Here is a 14290-nt window from a genome sequence, read left to right on the forward strand (position 1 = left end):
CCCGACCAGTTTGGCTTTCTTCCTTTCTAAAGGGTACCTGTTAGTTTCTAGGTAGTCTCATACTGACAGAAGTACTCCTTGGGTTTGAGCCTGAGGCACCTACAGGGTAGTGGCAGAAGAATGCATAACTATTGAAACTCTTGTTAAGTTTATTTCCTTCTGTTGGAAACTAAAGAGAAGAGCTGTGGAGTCGGTTGAGGGTACAACATTTTGGGGTACTGTTGTCAGGGTGCCGTAGTTACAGGGGATCCTGAAGGGGGAAATGAACAGCCTTCTTGTGTCTCAGCCCAGGCAGAGCCTCAGGAGAAAGATGCTTGTCAGCTTTGCCTTGAGAAAGGTACAATTGTGGCTTCTAGGAGTGGTAACTGTGTTGTTATTTTTAATTATTTTCTCCATGTTGTTAATTTTCTCATGTCAGCCTTGCTTTCAATAAGTCTTGGTTAGAAAACAAAAAACAAAACAAACAAACACACACACACACACACACACACACACACACACACACACACACAACCCCAAACCAACCAACCAACCAAACAAAAAAACCACAAAAGAAACTAGTCAAGTGTCAGCTGTGTTTGGAGGGGCCTGTGATTGCCAAATGACCATGGTGCTTAAAGATGGTTTTCAGACAGCAAAGAGGTTGTACTGAAGCGCAGAGACTGGTCTAAAACCAAGTGGAGAGTAGTGACAATGAGGATGTGTTTTTCGAGAGTGCTTCCAAGGTCTCTTTATATTCTTCACATTGACAGAAGAGATTAGGTTTTTTCCAGTGAAAGGTTATATGTGCAGGGCAAAAGGTCTGCAGAGTTGAAGACACTGCTCAGAATAGTAACTGGTTTCTCTGGCTCTTTCCACCATCACTACTGAAAATAGACATCTCAATAATGGGATATAGACCATTTTTGGAGTCACAATTGTGTAGTTCAGTGACAGGTTTTGTTGTTGTTGTTTTGTCTCATAGTTAAGACTCGATTTTCACCTCACATTTTAGTAGATTGTGGTGAGGCAACCTTGTGTCTGTTGAATCTTGAGTGGTGGCACTGGAGCTGCAGAACTGGACCAGGCTCTGGCTAATGGGCTCTTCACCAGCATGTTGTCGGGGAAGCCAGTGGGGCCAGCTGGTTCAAGCCATGCAAATGCAAAGTGGTGGCAACTTCCGTAGGGTGGGCACAAAGCATATTTATTTGTGTCTCACTTCTTACATGTACATTGCACTTTGAATATCCCAATATTTAGACATTTAGAAACATTATATAGAATAGGAATTCATGATAATGCTTCCTGAATGCATCTATTGTGGAGCAATGCAAACCTTTTCTTAAAGGTCCCTGTGGGGACTATGGGAGTTGTCCTCTTAAAGAGAGTATAGAACCATCACTGGGGTGTTCTATTCCTGAACTTGGGAGCTTATTTCCTAGCCAGGACTCTTAGGACTCTGCCTGGCACAGTGAAGCTTCAGGTCTACTGAAGACTTGTCTCTTCCTATAGTAAACTCATGAATGCAGCTGCCCATGCTCTATATTTATGGGTACATTCCATAGGTCCCAGTCTTGGGGATTATGGTAGGCGACCCTGCTTGGACACCCCTTGGTTGAGGGGGTGAGAAAGCACGGAGTCAATGGCATAGATACCCGGAATAACAAAGCATATAACTGCAGACTCGTTTATTGTGAAAATCAGTCTTGCTTATATACCCTCTGTCCTGCTTCCCATTGACTTCAGTGAATGAGTCTGTGGTGCTGGACTCCTATTGCTTCCGTGGATCAGGCAACCCGTGTCAGTGGTCTCCAAGCATGGTGAAAGACTCCAGGTTAGCCCAAGGGGAAGTCATTAGTGTGCATGCTCATGTGGGCCAGTCTGTGCAAGGGCATCCATGACCAGGTCACTGGCAGGCTGTTTTTCTCCTGTAGGGGACCAGTTTGGAAGACATCTTGTCAAAGCTTACTTCCCAATCGTGCTGCTGAGTTCTGACCTACTTTACAAAAAGCCTGCCACTGCTTGCACACACTGTTCAGAGTATGTATTGCAGCAGCTCAAGCCTGAGTGAGCCAAGGCTACAGAAGAGGCAGGTAGGAAAGCCGAACATTCATGGCCTTTACCAGTCGCCATTCTCATGGAAGAAGCATAGAAGAATAGGCCGTTGTTGGGCCATCTTGACCAGTTACATAATGATAAAAATAATTAGCTAGAATGCTTATATTGCTGATGTTCAAACATATGCCATATACCTGCTGTCCTAGTTACATTTTTGTTGTTGTGATAAGCATCATGACCAGAGCAACTTGGGGAGAAACAGATTTATTTTATATTAAAACTTCGTCATGAATGGAAATCAGGACAGGAACTGAAGATTGGAAGCTGGAGGCAGGAACAGAAACAGATTATTGAGGATGCCTGCCTACTGCCTTGCTCCTTATGGCTTGCTCAGCTTGCTTATACCACACAGGATACCTGCCCAAGAATTGTACCACCCACAACTGGCTGGGTGCTTCCAAAAAAATCACTAATCAAAAGACTACCTTACAGACTTGCCTACAGGTAGGCTGATTGAGGCATTTTCTCAGTTGAGGCTTCTCTTCCTTAGATAACCGACTAGCTTGTGTCAAGTTGACAAGACACTAAACAGCACACCTGTTCTAAGTGTACTTCATTTTTAAAATGTTTAAAACAGGGTAACTTCCAGTATTCTGTTTTCAGATGAGAATACCACATTTAATTAAATAACTTGCCCCAAATCATGCAGGTGGTACACCACTGCCTTCTGTCCTGCTTTTTTATACTACCTTGCACTCCTCAATTAGCCAGTTGCACAAATAAGGCATCTGGGGGCTCTTAGCTCTGAGCAAATTGTGATGAGCTTGTCTCACACCAACCCTTCTCTTCTCTTGTGAAAACAAGAAAAGTCATAGTATAATCATCTATCACCATGTTCCCAGGGCTGTCAAGAAAGAAAGACAAGTGTTCCAGAGCTGGGAACAGTGATTGGCACTTGTTGATGTAAGGCTGGGAAGCTGAGTAGAAATTTTATAACTCTATTTTTGGTACAAAAATAGAGTTCGGGAGCCAAGTGCTAATCTTAAGTTCTTGAGTAGTCTTGAAAACAGAGAAGGTGCACACACATGAAAGCATACACAAGTTAATTATAGCAGTACCATGTTTCAGTTTCTATAGTGTTCTCTACAAGAATGGAGGAATAATAGAATATGATACAAATAACCCAAAAGAACAGTCCAAAAATGAGACAGGAAAATAGAACAAATAGAAGCAAAGAGAAAACTAGGTTGATAGCTTGAAACAGCAATGCCTATATCAAGCACATGTGAACTAAGTATTACAATTCAGAGACGGTGTCAGTCCGGATAAAGAAAAAGACAATGATGCTAACAATGCCAGTTTAATGTAAGGGTACAGAAAAGATGGTGAGGAAAGACCTGATAAGCAAAGAAGAACCGATCAGAAGCTGGTGTGCTCAGCACACACGTGGACACTGGCTGGTAAGAGCACGCAGCCTGTTAGGCATCTGGGCTGCAGTGGAGCACAGGGAGGTACTGAAGGTCCTGCTGGCCTCCAGCTGGTCAGAGGAGCCAGACTCAGTATGTGGGAGAAAGGAGAGGGGGAGGGTGAAGGAGCTGGTGTCCAAGGCGATTACTGTCAGAGTTCCTGCTCCCACTCACAGGTGGCTCCCAGAAGTCACAGTTTGCCTGTTTTTTTCTTTAGCAAATGTCATACCTTTCAGGAAGTGTCCTCTGATCATTTCAGGTTGACATGGAAGATTTTAGTTTAGAAAAGAATGTAGAGCAATGGTTCTCAGCCTTCCTAATGCTGCGGCCCTTTAAACAGTTCCTCATGTTGTGGTGACCCCCAACCATAAAATTACTTCATCACTACTTCATAACTGTAATTGTGCTACTGTTGTGAATCGTAATGTAAATACCTGATATGCAGTATATCTGATATGTTATCCCGCAGGTTGAGAACCATCTGTATAGAGGATGAGAAGGAATACATGCTCTTGGGGCGTACTGTGGATCCAGCACTCATGCGTTTGTAGAAGGTTAAGTACTAGAAATGATCAGTAACTAAACAAAGCACAGTAAAAGGAGAGGAGGAGTTGTGAGACCCCAGAGCTTTCCCCTGTTGAATCTGGTTTGTCACTCTGGACAATTAGAGCGCACTTGCCAAGTCTTTGTGTATTGCTTCTGGAAGATTGTGAACCTGTTACACTCCCAGTGTTGGGCAGGAACTATAGGGGTAGATGGCTGCACTGTGTTACTCTGAACACTAGGTGGTGATATAGCACCACATAGATCTGTGCTACTGACAAAGTGGACCCTGATAGGGAGGATGCTACTTTCCTTACCTTAGCAGGAGAAAGCTAAGTAACGTGGTCTTGATGTAAAATTCCAGGAAGGTTGGAGACCATGGTTGCTAGTTGCTCCTAGTTCTAATCAGGTCTGATGAGTCAACTTAGGCATTCACCCCCTCAGAGGGTTTTGTGAATGAGGTTGGATATCTAGGTAGCTAGAAGCTTGGTGCTGTGGAAGGAGACAAGAGATTTAAAAAATTAAAAATTCCATTTATCTATAAGCCCGGGTGGGGGAGGGGCAGGCCTGCTCCAACCAACCACGTTCCGACCCTCCCCCATCTGCTCAGCTGGTGACTGCATATTTTTCCTGCAAGAAAGTCTGGTTCAGGCTCCTCCCAAATGTCCTGGGAACTAACTGCAGAGGCACTTTTCAATGGAGCCTCTTTGGGGGTTTCCATGATTATTATTATATTATTATACTTCTCAGAAGAATCCAGGTCATGAGAGACAAAGGCTGGAGAACTGTCCTGTCCTGCCAGTGAGAAATTGGAAACCATAAGGAGCCAGGGCCAGTCAGTGCAACTTTGGTGATGGGTGCTTGTGGGACAACCATTATCAACTGAATAGAGCCTGCAACTTAGCTTGTCCTAAGGCTTCGACATTCATATTATGGTTCTGACCACTGTACTATGGTTAATGGGTAAACGGGATACAGGATTTTTCCCAAGACTTTTTTTTTGTAATGTTTTGTAAATCTGAAATTATTTCAAACTTGAAAGTATAAAATTATAAAACTTTACTTTTCCATGATTATAGAATTTTAAAAATAAACATATAAACATAGAGAAAATAGAGATGACCCGTGAACAGGTGGCTCAGAGGGGCTGCTTTGGAGCCGGGGTGCCCCAGGAATGAAATGCTTTCTGGGGAGTTGGCCGGGCAGTGCAGCCATTCTGAGGGTCTCTTTATGCCCAGTCAGATCCAGTGGTGGAACTGGACCATTGTTTTCCAGGCAAGAGTCATTTAACTATTAGACAGCCTCTGCAATGACACAGATTTACTCACATGCTAAGCATTTGCTTAATGAGACTCCATCCTAGGGCTTATACCTCATGTAGCAATTCTCTAGGGAGATTTTTGGTTTTCTTTTTTCTAATTCCGTAATTCAGGGATTTAATCGTTATTGCCTAAAATGAAAAGATCTAAAACAAGATGGTCTCAATTGCTAGATGCTGTTTTTTACATAATTCTTTAGCTCTTAAGATCTGAATTTATAATTTTGGAAGTTTTAGAAGAGTTACAGTGAAGTTGCAAAAATAATAAGAGTCCTGTTGGACCCACTCTTGTTATCCTCACTTACATTAGTTCAGGACATTTGTTGTAGCTAATAAACCAATTTTGATACATATTTTAAAACTGTAGCCTATATTTTCTCAGACACCCTTGATCTGGGATGGATGTCCCACTTTTGCTCTAGAATCCCATGTTTCTTGTTCTGGTAAGTGTCCTTCTCTTTTCTGTTTAGTCTGTTCACAGCTCCAAAACTCTCAGACTGTTTTGTTTTTGAAAATCTTGTCCATTTGAGAGTTATGGGCCAGATATTTTATGAGTTGTCCCTCCATTTTGAATTGGGTTATGTGTTTTTAGGGAGACCTCAGAAGTAAAGTACCATTCTCATTATGTTTTGAGGACTTAGCACTGTTGATACTGACTTGGGTTACTTCGCTGAAGTAGTCCGTTTCTCCTTTCTCCCCTGTGAAACTCCTCTTGCCCTCCTTCCACAGGGCTCTTTGGAAACAGGGCCTGTGTGTAGCCTTTACTTAAGGACTAGGTAAGTTCACCCCACTCTGAGTAGTGTGTCTACATATCATTAGAAATTCTCCCACGTGGATACTTGTCTCCTCTTTCTTTACATGGTCACTTACTGGTATCAACTGGAACTCATTCAACTTATTTATTCTTTGGGTTTTAACCCAATTCCTGCTTTGTTTTGTTGTTAAATCCCCCCAATTTTGCCTATTAGGAGCTCTTTCAATGCCCCTGCATCCACTGAGATAGCCCACCACTGGGCTATTTCTTCTGGACACTTCCTAATGTCTTGGTGCTTCAGGCTCATCTGAGGCCTTTTCTCCAGTACTAGAGTTGGTCATTTCTTCAGTCAGCTGGGGGAGAAGGGTCTCTTTATTACAGTTAGGATGTCTTTTTCACAAGAAAAGTTTGTAATTGTCTCATAGTGATAAGTTAAGCATTTTGTGATATGAAAATTAAATCTTTAGTTTGCAGATAAAAAGCTATAATGTAAAATGCAATACAAGAAGGAATGTGTTTGAGAATCCAACTCATAAACAAATTATCTGGAACAAGTGAATTTTGTGTATCCAAAGATACCCTCTTCAGTTTTATCATGTAGTGTCATTTTTTGTTTTTTATTATTTTTATTGAAAATGTTTTCATACAATATATTTTTATTGTTTTTCCCTTATTTCAACTCTTCCCTACCTTACTATCCACCCAACTTTGTATTCTTTCTTTCTCTCTCAAAAAAGAGAAACAAGAAACAAAACCAAACAAAAAACCATTAAGAAACACAAAACTCCCACAAAAACACAAAATGAAAAAACAAACAAGAGACCAGTAAGACAAAAGGTACAAAAACAAAGCAAAATGAAACAGAAGCTCAAAGCACACCATTGAGTTCATTTTGTGTTTGCCAACTATTCCAGGGCAGAGGGCCTATCCTGGAGTGTGATTAATATACCAATGACACTCCACTGGAGAAAGCTGATTTTCCCTTTGCTGGTGGGTATCAATTGCAGACAACTTTTTAGTTAGGAGTGGGACCCCGTGTCTACTACCCCATCACAGTGCTGGGACCCTGTCTGACTTGAATTGTGCAGTTTTGTGTGTGCTGTCACAGCCTGTGAGTTTGTGTGTGCATAAGTCCTGCTGTGTCTGGAAGACATTGTTTCTGTGGAATCATCTTTCCACCTCTTTTTTGGCATAAATCTCTGAGCACTGAGGGAAGGGGTTTGATAGATGACAACATCTCATTTATGACTGAGTTCTCCAAAATCTTACTCTGTGAACTTTGTTCTGATGCTAGTCTCTGTGTTAATTCCCATTTACTTGCAAGAAGCTTCTCTGATGTGGGTTGAGTCAGGCGCTGATCTTTGGGTATAGGCATGTGCCATTAGGAGTCATTTTTTCTGCTATGTTCCTTTAGCAGAATAATAGTATTAGGCTTTCCCTAGATTATTAGTATCAGATTCTTGGTCACTTTAGCAGTGTCAGGTATGGGTTTCATCTCCTGTGCTGGGCCTTAAATCCAATAAAAAAAAGTGTTACTCCCATAACGTGTGCGCCACTACTGCACTAGTATGTCTTGCAGGCAGGCCACTGTTGTAGTTCTCAGAGTTTGTAGTTGGGTAATAGTGATGATTATTTTTCTTCTCTGATAGTGTGCAAGGTGCCTTGCGACCATGAGTGCTCCATGTTTAATACCATAAGCAAGTGTTGTCTTCAGAAATAGGGCCTTACCATTAGGTTGTGGAAAACCATCAACAGCACATAAAATATTTGGCAGGGAGGATCCATGGGACAGCTTTTTGCCAAGGACTCTACAAGTTGTAACCCATTCCTGGCACTGAAGGTTTTGCATGGTGGAATAAGATGTCTAGTTGGGGCATTGTTGGCAGAGGCTGCTTGTTCATTTCCCCAGCTGACCAGACCCGAAATAGCCACACAGAAACTATTAATTAAAATACTGCTTGGCTAATCACTTAGGCATATTGCTAGCTAGCTCTTATATTTTAAATTAACCCAACTTTATTAATCCATGCATCCCCACGTGGTTGTGGCCTACTGGTAAGTTTCCATATGGCATCCCACGTCTGTCTCCTGCCTTGGCTACATGGCTTATCCCTAACTTCGCCTACTCTCTCGTCCTCTGTCTTCATGGAATTCCCACCTTGCCCTTTTCTACGCTGCAATAGGGCCCAAAGCAGATTCTTTATTAAGCAGTGGTATTCACAGCATACAGAGGGGAATCCCACATCAGGGTTTTCCTATTATTTGGCTTTGTTTAGATCCCATTCATAAGTGTTATATTTTAGGAAATTTCTATCTAGTAGGTTTTCATATGTATAGGGACTGGTATTAGCTCAGGACCCTGAAGACCAAGCTCACAGCACAAAGGGGATTTATTTGCTCCAGGGGGACAAAGGGCAGGTAATAAGAGACAAAGACAGGAGATGGGAAATGAGAGAGAAGAAGAAGGGAACAAGAGAGGGGAAGGGAACAAGAGAGAGGGGAAGGGAACAAGGGAGAGGGGAAAGTGGTATTTATCCCAGAGGGGTACAACAAAGGACTGCCTCTGGATAGAGAGGAGACAGACATGGCCCATAGGCAAGTGGTGGTTTATACAGGGAAAGGGAACCCTGTGTTAGGATGAGGTGTTTGATTTTAATTGACCACATTAATAAGGTGAGCCAAAGGGGACTGTTGATTGCTGGACCTCAATACTTTGATATCTAGACCTTGGTAGTCAGTCTGAGGAGGAGGAAGTGACCAAATAAGGGAATAGGCCTTGGTGGCTAGCTTTAGTAGTGCAATCTAACAGTTTTTAGCAAGGCAGAGGGAATGGGGCCTGCCAGATATGTGTTTGCCATGCTCAGGCTGACTAGAGTCCCTTCAATATGGTTTTTCAAAAGGCCTTCAGTGTTACCTGTCCCTCCCTATCCCATGCTTTACCCTGCTCTCCCTACCCTGTGCTGACTAGTCTTATGTCAACTTGACACACAAACTAGAATTCTGTGAAAGGAGGGGAACTTAACTGAGGAAATATTTCTGTTAGATCCAGTTGTAAGGCATTTTCTTAATTGGTTATTGACTGGAGAGGGCCCAGTCATTGTGGGTGGTTCCGTCTCTGGGTTGGTGGTCCTGGGTTTTGTCAGAAAGCAGAATGAGCAAGCCATGGAAAGCAAGCCAGTAAATAACACCCTTCCATGGCCTCTGCATCAGATCATGCTTCCAAGTTTCTGCCCTATTTGAGTTCCTGTCTTGACTTCCTTCAGTGCTGAACAGCAATGTAGAAGTATAAGCCTAATAAACCCTTTCCTCCCCAACTTGTTTTGTGATTGTGGTGTTTATCACAGCAGGAGGAACCCTAGCTGAGACACACACTCTCCCCATTTAGTCCTCTTATTCTAGTTCCCTTTTACCTCTCCATAACCCTATTCTATTTCCTTTTCCTTGAGACATTTCTCCCCTGGCCCCTTACTAGTTACCTACTTCTCTGGTTATATAGATTGAAGTACACATATCTAAAACATCCACATATAAAACATGCAATATTTGCCTTTTGTGTCTGATATACCTTACTAAGGAAGATTTTTTTTAAGCTCCATCTATTTATCTGTGAATTTATTTTTTTAACAGATAAATAATATTCCATTGTGTAAATGTACCACAATTTTTCACTCATTCATCAGTTGATGGATATCTATGCTCTTTCTGATTTCTGGCTATTGTGAGTAGAGCATCATTGAGCATGAGTGAACAAGTTATCTCTGCAGTAAGAGGTAGAGCTTGTTGGTCTATGGTCAAGAATGGTAAATAGCTGGTTCTTGAGGTAGACTGATTCTCAGTTTCCTGAGGAACCACCACACTGATTTTCATAGTGGCTGGACCAGGAGATTCATATGGGAGAGAGTTGAAGGGACTGCCCTTTGTGATGGATGGCTACAAGAAGCAGACAGAGAAGGTAGCACACTCACTCCAAGATGCTGCCCCACTACCATACTTAAACATGAGGATGAGATGCTTTGTTGAAAATCATCCATGTTCTCAGCACTTGACTTGTCAATGATGTACTACTAAAATCCTTACTTTCCGTTTGGCACTTGGATTAATTTCGAGTAGCTTCTGAGGGCCTACAGAGAATCTCTGTGAATTTTTAAAGAAAATACAAAATATTTTCTTCCCCTGGTAGACATGCAGTAGATTGCCCAAATTACTGTTCTTTTAGATGCCCATGTAGATACCAATGGTTTCCAAGGCTCCCTCATGGCCTTGCCTCATGAGATCCCTGAAGGGGCTTGTGAATCTTCAGGAAAGCCAGGCTGTCACTCAGACAACTTGTCATCTTATGTTATTGAGGAGCACTTTTATATTAGTGCCAATATTTTCTTCCTGCATAGATATGCACTTCTTAGCTGTAGTTTTCAAATTGTGCAGACAATCCAGGGAGTGCTAACACAAGAGGCAGGAATGGGTTATCTCTTAGGGAAGCAGCATGGTGGTGGTGGTTGTGTGTGATGGGAAGTCCTGTGCAAAGGTGGGGCCACATTGCCAGCCTGTTCAGGGTAAAAGTGACGGCCTGTGTCTGCCCAATGGAGCAGAGATGTGTTCTCTTTGGAAAGGGCAGTTGGAGGGGTGAAGGTTCTCTGGGCTCATTCTTATGTGTCCTTTTTTGATAGAATTAAAAAAAAAACCCTAAGGTGGTAGATTTATAAGATGGACGTGAGCCAGAGTCTTTAGTTACTGCTGGGAGTGTGAAGGAGAGCCTGTGTGGTCTGCGTATTGTCTGTCCACCTTCTGTGCTTTCAGTTACTGTACGCTGGAAGGATTCGGTGGACGCATCCTCAAATGAACGAAACATAATTCGAGCTGTGCACTGCTCTCCGTTGTTATTGCAGTGCTAATGGTCAAGTGACCCTTCTGCACAGCTTAGGGGGCCCCACAGTGTCTGTTGCCATCCTTCCCACATCATTTCATCATGTAGACGCTGTGTGAACACATGTCAGCACATAAACGGGGCAGATACAGTACAATAGGGCGTTCTGAGCAAGCATAGCCACAGAACTTCCATTGCAGCATATATGATAATCTTTGTTTTATTAGTTCTATGGATGCTGTTTGACATGACCGCAGTCTTCTTGAGTCATTACTGCCCCCATTGCCCTTGAGTAGTCCTAGCCTGTTTCTTTACTTAGCTATGCAACAAAACACAAATAGATAGAACCTTAAGTAGGTTCTTGGAGCCCTGTGTAGTGTTTACCATCGGACTCTTTCTCCAGAGATCTGTTTCTCCTTTTCTGATTATCTTAAGGAAAACCAGGTACATTCTAGAGATGATATAGATACTTTTATCTAATCCATAAATACATCTCTTTGATTCACGTTTTGGGAATCCAACTGATTTTATTGCTATCTAGGACTACACTTTGGCCATTCTCCAGTAGATTTTGTTCTGTATAATTCCAGATCCGTCTTCCTCTCTTATGCCTTTCACGTGGGACCAGTTTTCAAACACTAGAACCCAGCTATAAATGACTCCGTGTTACCTGCTGTTTCAGAAATCTGAGTTTGTGGAATGCATCTCCCACATAAAAAGGAGACCCTTGTAAATGTTCACACATGATTTTAAATTGTTAACATACATTAGTTTTACATAGAAATGGGTTTATTATAACATTTTGTCCTTTATATGAGTTTTAAGCCATGGAGATCATACGACCTGTCTGTGACTGCCTCAATACGGCAATGCAGATTGTCTGAGTTGGGTAGCCACACCTTACTTTCTCTTAAGCTAGGTAATGTACGTGTGGGGATAGTTTTAATATTCTTTGTGTTTCTTACGTTTTTAAATACTTATTTTTTTGTGTATTTCACAATAAATGTATGGAGTTGAGAGTTAGTTGACCTGTTTTATCTTGGTCCGGCTGAGAGCATGTGGGAGCACACACTGAAAGAGTGTTTGGGGGAAACTATTTCACAGACTATGTCAAGAAGCGTTCTCTTTTTATAGAGTCATTTTGTTTCTGGTAGTTGAACCTAGGAAAATAAACTGGGATGAAAGTTAATGCAGAAAGCTGTTCACTGGTAACATTAGCAATAGTGGTGAGATGTAGAGAGAGGAAGGCAGCTGCTGGAGCATGTCTGCTAGTTACCGCTGCATAGCTGCTTCCTCTGGACTGAAGGAGAAAGAAGGAAGGTGCCTAAGACTTAGGAAGCTAACAAAATGCATGAAACCTAGGAAGTATAGACAGTTCAAAATTCATAAGTCCCTCTCCAAGAAGGTGTAAACAGTATACAGTGTGTAGATGAGACTCGAGTGGAGCTGACTGCGACTTCACTGCAGAAGTTCAGAGATGAAGCTTTCCTTAGTTGTTGCCCATGCTGGGGTGGGCTCCTCAGTGCTGCACTGCCCAGGCTCTGTGAGCAAGTCCAATAAACCCATTACTTCGCCATCCTGGACTTGGTGGGATCATTTTTTGATCTGTTGTTGATGCCTTGTTTGGGGTGAACAGAAGCTTGTTCCCATATCTCTAGGGAATATCTCGCAACTCATTTAGAAAGAAAAATGTAAACCTGTTTGAAATTTTATATATGATCTTTTCTTCTACTAGATTAACTTAAAAAAATTAAAGCACAAGTTTAATTAGATTCAACTATGCAATCCATTGAAATATTTGAACATCCTCATGTGTAAGGACTAAGGAGGAATGAGAGGGAGTGGCTGCTAAGGGAAGGGGTGGTGGTGCCACTGTAACAGGTGACATTCCAGGTCTCTGCCCAGTGTGGGAAATGACCTCTAGTCTCTCATTGCATCTCTGAAAAGAGTTCTCAAGAAGTTTTCTTCACCCCAAAACAAAGCATCGGCGACTGAACAAATAAATGATCCCATCAAGTCCAGGATGGCGAGTTAGTGAGTTTGTTCGGTTTACTCACAGGAGTGTGGGCATCACAAAATCCCACCCCAGCATGGGTGACAACTATGGAAAGCTTCATCTCTGGACATCTCTTCGCCCCAGAATTTTCTGCTCATCAAGAGGACAGAAGACACCAAGGCTGAATCCAATGGGTGAAGAAATCAGTTTGTACAAAGATAGGCATATCTTGCCGAGACACTCCCTGCTCCCTCTGAAAGAACAAACCACTCTCCCTCATCGCAGCAAGTTTAAGTTTTGCTCCATAGTTTACTCTCTTCAGCTTAACTGCTGTATTTCAGAGCAGGGGGACATCTTACCACTTCTCCAGGGGCTTCAGCTACCTTATAATTATTTCTCTTTGGAAGCTGGCAGGATGATAGAATCAAAGACCACACACAGACAGACTAAAATTAGAAAGAAGGGAAGATACAAGAAAGATGTAAAAATGTCCATAATGAACTCATGCATCTTGAGGAAACTTCTGATCTAATGAGAATGGATTTTGTTGAGACGATTGTACACCAACAATTAATTATTCATGGCAGAGCCATCATTAAGATTTCATTTTGTTTAAAGGCCTCTAAGTGACTTAGAAAATTGGGTTAAGTGGGAGAAGAATTTCAAGAACGAGACAAGGGAAAGCTTTTCGCTATATTGACTTTTTAAATATTTTCAAGATAGATCTTGTGAGTTGGCACATAAATTATACTCTGACTGAAAATGCTCAGGGACTTGCGTGGACACTGTCTGTGCTCTGGTAGATGGTGTGCCAGCATGGTGATATGAAAACAGCTGGACGGGCTTGGGAAAGGCTTAGCATTTATTCCAGAATTCTATAATAACTCAATTGGGTGTGAGTAGAAGAAGTCTCTGTGAAATAACAGGATTGTGCAACCTGTGACACTTTGTGTCCAGTGGGAAGTGAATGCACACTTTGCTCATTTATAGTAATGTGAAGTCAGGCATAACTTAGTTTTATAAGACTTTGGTGTCTTAGACCCTATGACTTGCTTTTCTTTGAAATTGGTGTCATGTTGAGGTTTTAATAGGAGATTGATTTACAGCATAGAGTTAGAGATCTAGGGTGAAGTCATAGAAAGCCATCGCACACAGGATCTGTCCCTGTGGGTGCTTAAGAGATGTTTATTGAACAAATAGAAGACTTTGGTCTAGCCTTGTATCCAGAGTCTCCTAGGACAGTGTTGGACACAGAGTAGGAGTTCAGGAAGTGTCACAGTTGACTTAGGATCAGAGCCTGTCAGTGAGGAGA

This window comes from Myodes glareolus, chromosome 4 (genome assembly GCF_982192425.1).
Source record: "Myodes glareolus chromosome 4, mMyoGla1.1, whole genome shotgun sequence".
Lineage (NCBI taxonomy): Eukaryota > Metazoa > Chordata > Mammalia > Rodentia > Cricetidae > Myodes > Myodes glareolus.